Consider the following 14,301-nt stretch of genomic DNA (forward strand, 5'->3'; position numbering starts at 1 on the left):
TTAAACTTACTTTAAAGGGTAGAAAGTTGCCTTAGAAATCTGCTGTTTTACAAAATGTTTCCACTGGCATATATACCAGAAAACCAACGTACAAAATCCTATATAACAAAACACCCAAATGCTTTTAGTAGACTTCTGAGGATTTCAAAGGATGTAAAGCCCTGAGAGGGCCTTGAAGACTTTCCTACCTGGAGCTGATTATAATTCTCCAAAGTACATAGATGGGTTGTGCATATGAGCTTTCCCAGAGAAACTCTGGTTTGGAGTCAGCTTGGCTGAGCTAGTTTCAATAGGAATTTTCCCATTTCTGTCTGGTACAAGGGCTGGGTAAGTTGTTTAAATGAGCCAATGGTAACTTTTCCCTTCTTTCATGTTTTACCTTTTAAATGCACAGGCTTGATTCTGTGCTTTGTCAAGAAACTTTCTGATACGTCTTTTCATTCTGCATTACCATGCTGCTAATATATGTCATGCTTTCCTAGCGATCAAGGGGACACTTTTCCATTTTAAGTTAAATAAATATCTGTTAAAATGTCATACTGTCAAATGTCAGGACTTCAGACATAGAGCCAGTATCTAGATGGGGCAGCCAAAATAATTTTTAGTTCTATAAACTTCAGAGACTTTGCCTACTCTGCCAGGATATTGTGACCTCTGTAAGAGGCTGCTGGTGACTCTGGTTTCACTGATTTTATTTTTTCAGTGATGGATTGAAGCTGTGATCTGCCTTAGAATAGAACAGAATATTTTCAGTTGGAAGGGACCTACAACGATCATCTAGTCCAGTTGCCTGACCACTTCAGGGCTGAACAAAAGTTAAAGCATGTTACTAAGGGCATTGTCCAAATGCCTCTTAAGCACTGACAGGCTTGGGGCATTGACCACCTCTCGAGGAAGCCTGTTCCAGTGTTTGACCACCCTCTCGGTAAAGAAATGCTTCCTAATGCCCGGTCTAAACCTCCCCTGGCGCAGCTTTGAACCATTCCCACGCATCCTATCGCTGGATCCCAGGGAGAAGAGGTCAGCCCCTCCCTCTCCACATCCCCTCCTCAGGAAGCTGCAGAGAGCAATGAGGTTGCCCCTCAGCCTCCTTTTCTCCAAACTAGACAAGCCCAAAGTCCTTAGCTGCTCCTCACAGGACATTCCTTCCAGCCTTTTCACCAGCTTTGTTGCCTTTCTCTGGATGCGTTCAAGGGCCTTAACACCCTTCTTAAATTGTGGGGCCCAGAACTGCACACAGTACTCAAGGTGAGGCCGCACCAACACTGAATACAGTGGGATAATCACCTTTTTTGTCCTGCTGGTTATACTGGGTTTAATACACCCGAGGACGTGGTTTGCACCCAGGATGCACTTTGCACCTTAGCGTAATTCATGCACACAGAAAGGGGGGGGGAAATAGAAAGTAAGAGATTTTCCTGAAATGCTGACCAACAGTTTTCTTGCTCAGAAATTTCTAGGCCTCTCAGCTGTGTGCTATAAAAATCTAATATTAATTTTCTGTCAAGACCATATTCTTTACGCTGGCAGCATGCTGCTTCCAACAAATACCCCTTGTGTTGTATTTGCAGAGATTCACTTCTGCCCTAGCTGTCTGCATTGTCTGCTGCTGTGCTTGAGGGACTTTGTTACTCTTCTTGATGAGGCAAAAGAAGTGTAATTGGCACAACCACAGGCTTTACTGAAGTCTTAGGATTGCCTTTGGATCCTTGGGTCCCTTGATGGCAGCCATTAACACCTTCCAATATAGTATTATTAGGCTACTAATAATGATTGTAATCCCTTGTTGAACTTTACAGAACCTGTCTTAAGTTGTCGTGGGAAATCCCATAAACTCTGTAGATTACAGTTTCTGCTGTCATTATTGTAGTTTCCTGTATTGTTCTTTAGATATTTTAGGGGATTGCTTTGTATGAGGCATGTATTCCAGCCCAAAGTTTCTTATACATCTTTACATTATATATGTAATGGATTGATGGATGGCCCAGTGGCACATACCAGAGAGTTTGACCGGAGTGTGGTCAGGAGTGATTATTGCCAATTGAGCATGAATTTAGCACAGGAATAAGGAAATGTACTTGGCAGAGTGATTAATTATATCTGATAAGAATCAATAATCCTCTGTCAGTTTCTCTATACATCCTCTTTGAAGTGATGGATCTACAGTATTCACAATATTTTATAGTGGTCATTAGTATTATGTGTGGAACTGGAAAGGGGTACACGTATGTGAATGTGGTGTGAAAAACTTACAGAAGCGGTGTGATCATATTACTAAGAATTACTTAATCATGCTGGTGAAAGTTAACTGCATCATTCTGCACAGAATAAAGAACTATATTCCTGAAAGACATTCATTCAGTTTAAACTCAGAATAACAAGAAAATAACAGCAGTAGCATAATTATTTATATTTTTGCTCTTTTTTCAAAATAGCATGGTTATATATAATTGATTTTTTGACTAACAGACAACTGATGAAAACAGAGGAAGGTATCTCTAATGATAACTAGTTAGTTTCAAATCTTGGCATCTATAGTTCAGAATTACGGTTACACTGAATGCAATTGTTAAAGTTACTTAAGTGGGGTTCTGGGGGAAAAAAATTCCTGTGACAGTGTTTAAGATGGATATATCTTTATATTTGTTCAGCTGAGTTTCAAAGGTAGAAATATTGTTTCAGGATTCTAGGAAGGAGAAAGACATTAATAATATAATTTTAATTAGTATTATGCTTTGCATTTTCTTAAAAAAAAAATACAAATGGACATTTGCACCATCAGATTGTGCCTCGCTATATGAATGATGAATCCTCTGAAAGAAACTTTCTCTGGATATTTTTAAACTAGGTCTCTCTTTTCAGTCCTGCTGTTATAACTTTGTTTTTGTGTCTTATTTTAGCCCAGTGTTCCCTAAACTGCCTCCAAAAGGGGCACATTGAAGAGATATTTAATGCCTTAGAAATGCGATTTAAATTTATTTGTGCAGTCACAGGCAGAACACTGATATGCCAGGGAGCATATGAAAAGAAGATTCTTTTGTTTAAAATTCTGCCTCCAAACTGAAAAAAAATGCTTGATGGGTTTCTTTGGCTCTGCCTGAACTCTTCCACCTCCCTGCATGCAGCATCATCAGCCTGCTAGAGATCACTTGTTTGGAAGAGCGAGAACATTCTTCTGAAGAGTGAACTTCCTGTGAAGAGCTCTTAGACATTGGTAGCCTGGCAGCATTGTCTTTCTCCTGCATTATTGTAACAACAAAACATTTTTTTCTTTAAATAGAAAGACAAATTGAATCTCCAGTCACTCTTCCTTATGGTTGAAGTTAGAGAAGATGGTTTAAACCGATGTAACAGCTTGTGGCCACTAAGATGCAATCTCACTCCTTCCACACTTACGCCTGTGTGTGACTCTAGTTCTGTTCATCTGACCCCTCAAGGAATTACTTCAGCTCACTAAGCCGGCAGGAAACTAACACAGTAGAAAGTGTGAGTAGTTTTCTGCTGTCTTACCGAGTTGAAACTGTATATGGTGCAGTCAAGTAAGAGGCTATATGCGGGGCATGGAAGGAGACAGGACTGCATAGCCTAGCATGGAGCAAGTTGGAGAGAGGCAGGCAGTAAGACAGACACTTTGGAGTGCAGTGAGCTCTTAAGATTAGCTTAACTGTCCTGCTAAACATCTTTAAAGTCTGAGTACAAGTATCACTATCTTTGGTAAGTGAACTTGTCATGAACAAAAGATAATTTTTTTGTCAGAGGACATTGCTAAGCAACTGGTAGCACAGTAGCAGTTAAAAAGATTTGTGTGACAGAAGCTTTATCATTTATGTGAAAGTTTTGTATTTTTTAGCCAGCCTCTCCTACCCCCAATACTGCATTGTTTGTTCCGAATTTAGTAGCTGAAGTTGCATAGCACTTAGGTCTGTTTTGAAGGTATTCTACAAAAGCCTTGTGCTCTATAAAATACTTCCTGTTCTCTCCCAGTTGATAGGGCTTACTATATATGTTCTGGCATGGCTGGTTCTCATAAGCAGGTTAACACTATTTTGGGAGATACAATTGTCCTTACTAATAAAATTGAGTTTTAAGGTAGAAACTGTAACTCTTGCTTCACAAGAGTGTGTTCCTCCTATTATTTCTGTCATTTTTTGATCTAAATGAGAGTGGTCTGCAGGATAAATGAGACAGCTGATTCTCACCTGTTTACAGATCTTGTCTACTGATTTAAACTGTCACACAGCTGGCAATATGTTCTGGAGTGTAATATTCATAATTAGTGGGATCTTCGGAAAGATTTAAATGGTGACAGAAGGTACAGGGCATTAGAGAACTACAGTATGGATTCTGAAATTTGCCTTTTAAAATTCATCTGATTGTTTACTGCTTAATGTTCCTGTTGCCTGTCAGAAAATGGATTATGAATATAGGTGGCTACTGAATGATGGGCCAGATGTGTTCACATTTGCTTGACTTCACTGAAGTCGTTCCTGATTGACACTGGTGTAACTGCAATGCAAGTCAGGTGCTGTTACTCTACTCCTGGAATCTTTTCTCCACATCAGATGTAGTCTACTTGTGACACGGCATTTCAGATTCCTGCACAGGCAAGAATTATGTCTTAAATATTAAGACAATTTGGAAGGCTTACTGAATATTTCTTTCTCGCTTCTGACAACGATGATTCATTCATCCTTCCTTCAATATATGTTTATGTTACATAACTCCTGGGGTTTTACTTACTTCTCATTTAGTAATGCAGTAATTTAAATGCCAGGAATGCCAAAAACCCTAAAATATTTATTACTTTTTATTCCTCTTGACCAGGATTTCCCTCTAGAGTTTTTTAATGGTTTGTGTATTTTATTTTTTTTTCCCCAGCATTATTTGTTCTTGGTATTATCTTCTCTTTTTACTAACTTAAAAGATCTATTTTAACCATCACACTGCGGAATTTCTATTATTTTGGACATCTTTTTTTGTAGTACTATTCTTCCCTAGTTCCTTAATGCTTAATCACGTTGGATTAGACCTAGAGGATAGAATAATGTTAAACATTGGGGGGAAAAAAAATTTCCCTCATCCTGTGTTTTTAATCCTCTATGGCTTTTAAAATGTGGTTGTCTCTGAGATGCAGGAGATCATGTGTAGGCAGATGGATAGTTTAATGGCCTCACAGACTTTCAGAAGTCAATATGCAAACTATATTAACCCCCTCTTGCTAGCAGGCACTTTAGCCTCCATCAGTTAAACTTCAAAGCAATTGTGAGATGGGGGGGGGGGGGGGGGGGGGGGGGGGGGGGGGGGGGGAAGAAAAGATAGGTCTTGGGTAGATTTGTATGAAAGTAGCAACATTGAATAAATGTATTAACAATACTAGATTTTAGGGCTCTCATTTTCAAAAGGCTACTCACAGAGCTCTCATGTTATTTCAAAATGACAGTTTGTTGAAGATCAGAATGCCGTACTAAATCTACCTAGCTTAATAGGTTTGGATGGGAAGGCTGCTAAAATAAAACTGGTGGTATACTTGCACTTCCTTCAGTCTGTTCTTCTGAACTTTCAGATAGATTCAGCAAAATCTCCAGAGATAAATGAATGGGAAAAATAATTGTGCTAAAAAGCAGAAGTTGAACAATCAGAAAAAAATTGGAAAGTGAATTAATTACTACATCAAGAAGAAAAATACCAGGCAAAGAAAAGCAGAAACTAATTTGGTTTTGGTGCAAGTGTAGCAAGCATACAAAGCAAAACTGCAGAATAGGAAATAAGGTTTTTACTTGAAGAGAAATATGATGTAGTTGGGGTAAATGAAGCATGGCTAAATAAAGAAGCAGAGTAGGGTATTGAAACACCCAGACAAAGTATTGAGAAAGTTAAATTTCAGAGAATAGGTGGCAAATTAACGTCTGCCCTAGGTCTCATACTGCTGCTGAGCCAAAAAGTGACTCTGCAGATACTTTGTGGCTTCTGTGATGTGTCTTCAGCAGCACAGGAGGGCAATGTGTTAAGCTGAACTGCAACTTTAATTACATTATAGGAGTGGCAGGAGGTCAATAATATTTGTAATATGAGCATTTGTGACAAATCAATTGTATAATGAAAGCGATTATAACATCATTAGAAGTCTGATAACCCAATAACTTTGTGATAATTACTTCTCAGTTACAGGGAATAATTTACCACAGGAGATGCTGGAATATTAGATACGAATGCTAATAGCTGTAGTCATATCTAAGGCATATGTGCTATTTAATATCAAGTTTGAATCCCATCATTCATTTGAACACTGTAGACTTTAGACAAGTAAGGGCTGGGTTTGGAGAGGTAGTTACACATGTATATGTGTATTTGGGTCCCTAAATAACTTGAGAAATATGACTTTAATGTGCCCTTAAATAGAAAGATGATGGGGGTTGTTTTGATATTGGGTTTGCTTTTTGTGTCAGATCAGCATGCTCACTAGGCCCAAGGCAGGGGGAGGGCGGTAAACAAGTGGTTGAGGGCAGAGGATGAGAATGAGAGTCCTTTTTGATGGCAGTTAGCAAGGGCACTGGGTTATATCCAACACGAAATTGTACCACATCTCACTTCTGAAAATTAACTTATACTTCTAATTAACTTCTGAGATACTCCTTCCCCACCCCAATACCTATTTATTTGTTTAACCTGTATAGCTGATTAAATGAATTCCTGAGAACTGTGCTTGTGAACCAAAATAGTAGGTTGTGCTCTAAGACTAATATGATAATACGATTTATTATTTAGGAAACTGTCCTGTTTCAAGAAAGGACAATCGTTACCTTCCAGAAAAGTTCTTATTCCAGACTATTGACTATCATAAGCAAAAATTAATTTTTAGTTCTCTAAATTTAGTACTTTCTCTCCTAGCAAGTGTTTTCTATCCTAGCATGATATGACTGGAATTTAAAAAAAAGATATGATGCTGAAAACAAAGTATGTGAAGAACAATTTGCCTGCATTGTTTCTGAACCTGATGAGGGAAATCGGTGTGCATTCATGGCTTCTTATTCAGTCTAATCGTTCCACTGGCAGTTGGTCTCAGAGCTGGACGTAGGTTGTGGTTTTGCTTGGTACTTGTTAGTCAGTTTTGTAAATGGTTGTTTTGGAGATGCTTAAAATGCTGACCATGGCCCTCTTCAAACTAGATATTTTAAAGAAAAGTGTTATATAAAGAGAGAAGAATAATACTGGAATTATGGTAATATCTTGAGAATTAAGAAACAGAATTTTGACTTATGGGGGAGTTTAGTTAACTTCAACTGATGTTGTATCTCTTTGTAAATACAATTTCCCAGCTCTTGGGTACATACTTGTTGAAGGGAAGGAATTGCTGGTTGTCACTGATTCTAGCACGTTGATTGGAGTGTCACGACATAGGGGTGTTTCATTTCATTCCTCACGAAGGTGAGGAACTCGGATCCATTAAAAAATGAATCAAATCTCCATGGCAACATGTTAATCCTTTTGTGTAAACAGCATGCTTTCACCTTGCATATTTGTTACCCCAAGGAAGAATATCCTTTTCTATATACATATATGTGCATTTAGATGTGTGCGTGTACACCCGCATATATATAGTAACTATTTAAAATTAAATGTGTTAAAGAACTGAAGTTGATCTTCTGTAAGAAGATAAAATACAGCAAACAAGCAAGACCTAAACATGTCAGAGCTCCCACTGTTGTTCTGTGATGCAGGAATACTGAAAGAAACCACCTCCCTGCATTCTGTGTGCCAAAATACTTGCCTGTGTTTACATTTAGTGTTGTTAAAGTGCGTGTCGCACTGGATTCCACTGGTATTTGTCCATTTGCATCCATGACACACCCTGCTTCTTGCTTACCATTTTCTTGGTCTCATCTTCAGATTTTACTAGTTATTTTTTCCATCAAGTGGCTAATTGTAAAAAAAAAAAATTATTAAAAGCTTGTAGAGCCTGCAGGAACCCATTAAAAACTCTGCTCCCATGATAAGGATTTTCTGCTTAGACTTTCAACTGAGATTTGTTAGTTAATCAGCTTTTAATTTGGTTAGCACATGACATATATTGACTTTGTTTCATTCAATGTTCTCAGTCAACATTTCAGGAAGTACCAGGTCTAATTTATCCACATAGAATTCTAACTACATCAAGCAATTTTATTTTTAATACAAACTTTTAATCTCATCAAGTTAGTTGAGATGCATTTTCCATAAACATATCCTGGTTGGCATAATTATATTACCATCCTTTAATTCTTTGTTTATGAACTAGATTGTAGTTTATTTGTGTAAACTATTTCATAGACTGGAGAAATATTTAAAAAGTTGAGGTTTCTGGAAATAAATCAGTTTCATTCTGTTTTCAAAGTGATTCCGATTTGGGGTGTGGTTTTTTTAGCATCTTTTGTCACTGAATCAAATGTCCCAATGCTAAAGGGTACTAGTGCTGTTGCACTTGGAATGGAGTACTTAGTTTTAAATGAGACTGGGATTGGTGATAGGCATGAATGTGACTTCTTTTTTTTGGTGAATGTCCTTACTAGACAGTGTAAAATCAGTCTCTTCCTATCTCAGTAAATATTTTTGTATTTTTTACAGGTGGTGGAAAAATGTTCATAGGAGTTGCAGGCCACTGACAGAACTTCTGGCACCTAAGCTGAGGTAAGAGGCTGGTCTTTCCCTCCCGTTTTGTTACTTTAGATGTGAAACATTTGTTTAGACAAAAATTGATGTGTGGTTTCGTTATGGTAGTGCTAAACTGAGATGTTTACCTGTTTTTCCAAGCTCTGTGACAGGAGGCTTGAAACAGATAAACTGCATTCCTTGATATTTATGCTTGTCTATAGCACTGAATAAATTAAAATAAAAACTTGAAAATAGCTTCTGGTTATCCAAAATTAGTCATATTCCACCCCCACACACACCCCCCGCCCCCATCTGTTTATGTGATTTTTTTTTTTTGTTTGTTTACTTGCCCTAAAACAAGTAAGAAATTGGTTTATGTATGTCTCTGGTATAACAACATAACTTTTTACATTAATCAGTGTGTTAAAACTGTAGTGAGTTTTTATGAGTGTAAGCACTACTTGGATCAAAAAGTAATTAGACAATCATAGAGAAAAGTAATTGACTATGTAAAGCAGCAGGCAGATTTTGAAGATACTTAGGCAAACAGAAGTCTTGAGTCTTCTTGGTTGGCATAAATGAAATTAGTGGAAAGAGAGTCTGGATGCTTTTTAACATGCTTTCTAGAAACACTGCATTTTGGAGTCTCCTAGGTCTGCTTCACAGTAGATCCATTTCACATTAGTTTCCTCCTAAAATTTTTAAGGAACATAAAGATACAATGTACCTGTGCATTTGTGTAAATTAAAATGGAAAGTGAATCCTGTTCATTTTAGGTACATGAGTAGTGCTTTGCTAGAAAAGTGATGTGAACATCTCGCTTTCAAGAGGAAATTTAGTATATGCTCATACTTAAATAGTCTTTCCTGTGTGTGATTTCTCTTTGCCACTGTGCGTTGCAAAGTAGTTCATTTGCCAGAAGTGTTGCTTGTAACTTTGACCACTCAGGCTGATGTCCAGTAGTGGTAGGGGACATAGTGAGATCTCTCCTCCTCCCCCTGCAGCTGGAGAGGATCTATTTCGCTTAGGATACTTTTGTTAACCTTCACTTAAAACTAAGGAACAGCTCACAGCAAAGGGCTGCTGTACATCCTACCATGCATCCTATTGTAGCACAGTGCTGAAAATGGTGAGGGACAAGTTGCAATACAGAGCGTAATATGCAGTTTCTACCTGTGGGAAGATTTTTGCATGACCTATATCTGCCAAGAGGTTGAGTCTCACATGTAGCACCTATTCTTCATTATCTAACTCCTGATGTGTTTCTTGTTTTATAATGTTAACATCAGGCACACGAGATTCTGTAAGCTTAAACTGGCATTAGCAGTTCAATTATATAGTATTAGACAGCTCAAATACTTCTCTTATTATAGTAATATGGTTCTATGTTTTGATTTTATTGCTAGTCCATCTTTCAGCCTGTCTTTTTAACGACTACAGACTAATTTACTGTCTGCTTGCACTGCTATTGGATTTCAAAAGACAATGCAACAGGGAAAGCTATTGCAAAAATAAAGTATGTTTTGAATTAAATGAAAATTGTTGAAAATCTAAAATCCTTTTAGATTAGGGATGAGTAATTAAGGCTGCATGGATTTCTTTTTTTTTTTAAATTCTAAATCCAACATGCGTGAACTGTGAGTGACTAAGTTAACCACATGCCTTCTCTGCCCTCGCCCCTCCGTAGGAGTACCCTCTCTTTAGTGCTTCTAATACTGAGGTCTCAGGCATGTATTTGCTTGGAACTGAAACAGCCACTACCACTTCCTGAAATTATTTTTCAGAAAAGACAACAGGAACTTTTCTGCAAATAGATTTTAAAAATCTATTACATGTTATTTCTACTTCCTATTCTAAAATTCACTTCATTTAAACATGAGTAAATAGAGTTTTCTACCTTTAAAATCTTTTTCCATTCCTTTTCTATTCAAGAGAAGTGGTATGTGAGCCTGAATGAGGGCAGGGCAAGCTTTGAAATGAGAGGCCAAACATGCAGCTTATATAGAACCATGGAATGATGTAGACTCTAAAGTATCTCTAGAAGTCATTGTGTCCAATTCTGCACTCACATGCAAGCCGATTTATAACATGTTGCTCGGTAAAGTCACTGTTCAGCTTTAAGATTCATGATTCTTTGGTTTTATGGCTGCCTTGTTTCTGTGTTTCTCTTTACTTTTTTGACATGGGATTTGTTGTAAGCAAAATTGTTTGGGAATAAGAATTATGCTTTAGTGGGAGAAACCTGCTTGCTCTTTGGCACCCAAGAATTTATTTATCACCTAGCTAGTCACAATACTTAACTGCAACCTAACAGAGCTGTGCCATCTCATCTGCCACACTGATGAAGGTACAGCCACCCCTTTATTTGGTGTTTGTCTCCTCTTTCATCACCCATAGAGTCCTAAGGTTGATGAACAATCTTGAAGTTGGTGCATTGCAATCGGACATCAGCATCCAAACTTCTCACTGAGAGATGCCCCCGATGCGCGCACCCCCCCCCCCCCCCGCCCCCGTTTAGGTTCACTTGGAGCTGTTTCATACAGTTGCTATAGCAGTCCACCTATTTGTTCTTCACTGGTCTGCAACTTTATGCTACATTGAAATTTTATTATATAAAGTATACTATTAAGAAATACTTGGTATGGTGTATTTCAGGATCTAAAATTAAGTCATGTAATTTATATGAGTGTTAGACAGAGTAGTTAATATATTGTTGTCTTTATTCAGATCATCCTCTATTCAAACAATACATCGTGACATTTAGGCAAAGGAATCCCCATATCCTGCAGTTTTCACTGGACACTGATGGCTGGGTAAGAGGGGCCACTCTGCCCATAAATTCCAAGGGATACAATCCTGCTGGGGAAAATGTGCACCATCAATTTGGACAACTGAAAGAAATCCACTGTTGCTGTTTATTCATCCTCACAGTGTAACGTACCCTTCTCACTTCCTTAGTAAGCATTGTATGGTTTCCATTTTTTTAATGGGTGATTTAAAATTATACAGTAGTTTGCTGTGCAGTGCGACTATTGTACTCCTCAAACTAAGAAAATGTAACCAGAAAAGTACAGAACCTAGGTGTGGAGTTCAAAGATAATGACAGAAGATGACGTGATCAGCATTTCTATTAAAGGCTTAAGGGATGTTATTTAAAACTACTTCGGATGTTATACTATAATTAATAGAAGGTAGCCAAAGGACATGCTCTTTGACAAACTGATTTAGGGTAATTGAGCAATGGACAACCTCCATTTAAAAAATGTCAATTTATTAACACAGTTATGGTCAATAGGAGCTCTGTCTAGCACTTTCAGAAATCAGGTCAGTGAACTTTATTCAATGCAGTAACTTAGTCTAGTTAAACAAAATTGTTGTCTTGACATTATCTATCTAGAGCAAGTCACTAGTTAGAATTTCTTTCAGGCTCCAAGTCATTTGGATGGGTGATCCAGTCTTACATGTAAAAGCGATGAACTTTTTTTAGTAGCAGAATTCATGGTTCTCCTTTACACTACTAAATTTTGTTATCACGTTTGCAGTAAACTCTACAAACTCAAAATACTTATGGGGCAAAGGATATGTTGCAGCTAATCTGAATGCAGAATTTCTTCACGTTTCGAGCTATGAATTGCAGAAATTAATTCCTTGCCATGGGCAGGCAGGGAGAGAGACAAAATTAATTACGCTAGTATCAGTAAAAAAGAAACAATTCTAAATACATATGGATAAAGAAACCACAGTAGCAACATTCTTGGCTGAAAAGTTTTCATCTTGCCACATGCTTTAGTATATTTAATATGGTAGCATAAGACTTCTCACCTGGTTAATGTTATCGTATGTGAACAGCAATCTAGACCTGAGAGCTGGAGAATGAATTATTCATAACTGAGGAGAAGAGGCAGAGAAGAAAGTTCAGCCAAAGGTGAGAGGAAATGTGACCTATTAGGAAGGGAAGGAGGAGATGGGGGTTCTGTTCCTGGGCAAGTGACCTTGGGCAAGTAACTTTATCTCCAGCTTTCTCCCTTATTTCTCCTGTCATTTGCCTGTCTTGGCTATTTAACCTGTGAGCTCTCTAAGGCAAGGATTGTGTCTTGCAACTGATGTACAGCACACCGGGCCCTAATCTTTGTTGAGGCTTCTGCATATGACTGCAGAACAGGGAAGAACTAGCACAGTTTGTGTGCATCCGTGGGAGGAAGTTTGGAAGATGAGAGAAGTAAAATAGAATGGTTACAGCAGTAGCTTATCCTTCATCCCAGGAGTATGTACGCATACCTAACACTGACACAGGAAGATGAATGCCTGTTGTACTTGCTTTAGACTGTGACATTAATGGACTTTCTAAAATTGTAATAATATATTTCTTTTAAAGAGTCATTCTGGCAATCTGACAAACCACCATTTAGCTCTAACAATCAGTTTGATCTTCATCCTGAGCAGTAGACTTGTTGATTGCTTCAAGAAGACTGAAGTTGCAAATGTGTCAGACTAGAATAAATTAAGGATTTGAACTGCAGAGAGACAGAACAGGGTGATGAGAGGTTACTGTTTCCAAGCTTCTTGCTGACTTTGGAGGTTTGCACTATTCTCTTTCTGCCATCTAGGGTTTTTTCATATCTTATTTTTTCATGTCATCTCTATTGTCCTGTTAAAACTTTGAGCTTTGTCTGGCCACTTGCCCAGCTCCCACACAGATGCCTTATGCTCCTTCCCCGTTGAATCCTGTGCATAGGATAGCTCTTCTAAACTAATTTGTCAGCTTTCTCCATGTTCCAGTGTCTCACAAGAATGCAGCTGTTTGAACACATGTTGGGAATAAACTGTATTATATTTACAAATTTAGACTTCCACTCAGGAAAACAACTAAAATCTTATGTATGTTACATTCTTACAGAATAGGAACTTTTTTCCAGCGAGAGCCCTTAAGAAGCAATTAATTAAAATTTATTGCAATCTGTGTCATATTAAAAACCCCAACCGAACAAAAAACAACAACAAAATCAACCAAATATATAACTCCTCTGACCATCTCTGTCTCCTGTGTGGAAAATTACTTTTTAACTGATACTTCAACCTTTACTCTTTGTCTATAAAGCGTAAGCAATTTAGGGTGTAGACCTTTTCTCCTCTTCTGTTAGAAGGGTGACAGAGCACACCAAGCACGTTTGTGTCCCTTACTCCTTTACTCCTATTGTGTTTCTATTGTCACTTCTATTTGTGCAAATATTTATATACAGGAACTCTTAAGAATTGCATATTCTGAACTTTATTCAAGGGAGAAGATGGAATGAATGATCAACACTTCAGGAGAGAGACACTGTGCATGAAAACATACTTTTCTTAGAACTGGACTTGGTAACAAAAACAGCAAACTGGAAATCTAGTTTGTATGTTTTTGTGAGTAATCTCTGCAATTTTGTGAAAAAGATAAAATCCTCACTTTCAGTCAAAGCCGTTAGCTACTCCATTAAAAGAGTTAAGCTGTGTATGTGTCTGTGGAGGTGGGAACATACTAGGGGAGAAGGCTAACTTTTATCTACAAGTCTTGCATTTAAATATATAACATTAAAATTAGATACAGGGATAAATTCAAGAGTCTACAGTATACTAGTCCACTTCTTTCCATATCCCCCAAAGAAGTTTCTTTTACAGCCATTTTCTGCCATTTTT

At 37.8% G+C, this 14,301-nt stretch overlaps 1 long non-coding RNA gene across 8 annotated transcripts in view; it reads left to right on the forward strand.

The window, feature by feature from the left end:
- Nucleotides 1–14,301, forward strand: part of LOC127018083 (uncharacterized) — a 284,395-nt gene that overhangs the window by 75,111 nt on the left and 194,983 nt on the right. For all 8 annotated transcript variants that reach the window (XR_007766704.1, XR_007766705.1, XR_007766703.1 and 5 more), the window contains exon 2: nt 8,602–8,664. This is a non-coding gene — a long non-coding RNA (uncharacterized LOC127018083). The remainder of the gene's footprint in view (nt 1–8,601; nt 8,665–14,301) is intronic.

This window comes from Gymnogyps californianus, chromosome 6 (assembly GCF_018139145.2).
Source record: "Gymnogyps californianus isolate 813 chromosome 6, ASM1813914v2, whole genome shotgun sequence".
NCBI classification, from domain to species: domain Eukaryota; kingdom Metazoa; phylum Chordata; class Aves; order Accipitriformes; family Cathartidae; genus Gymnogyps; species Gymnogyps californianus.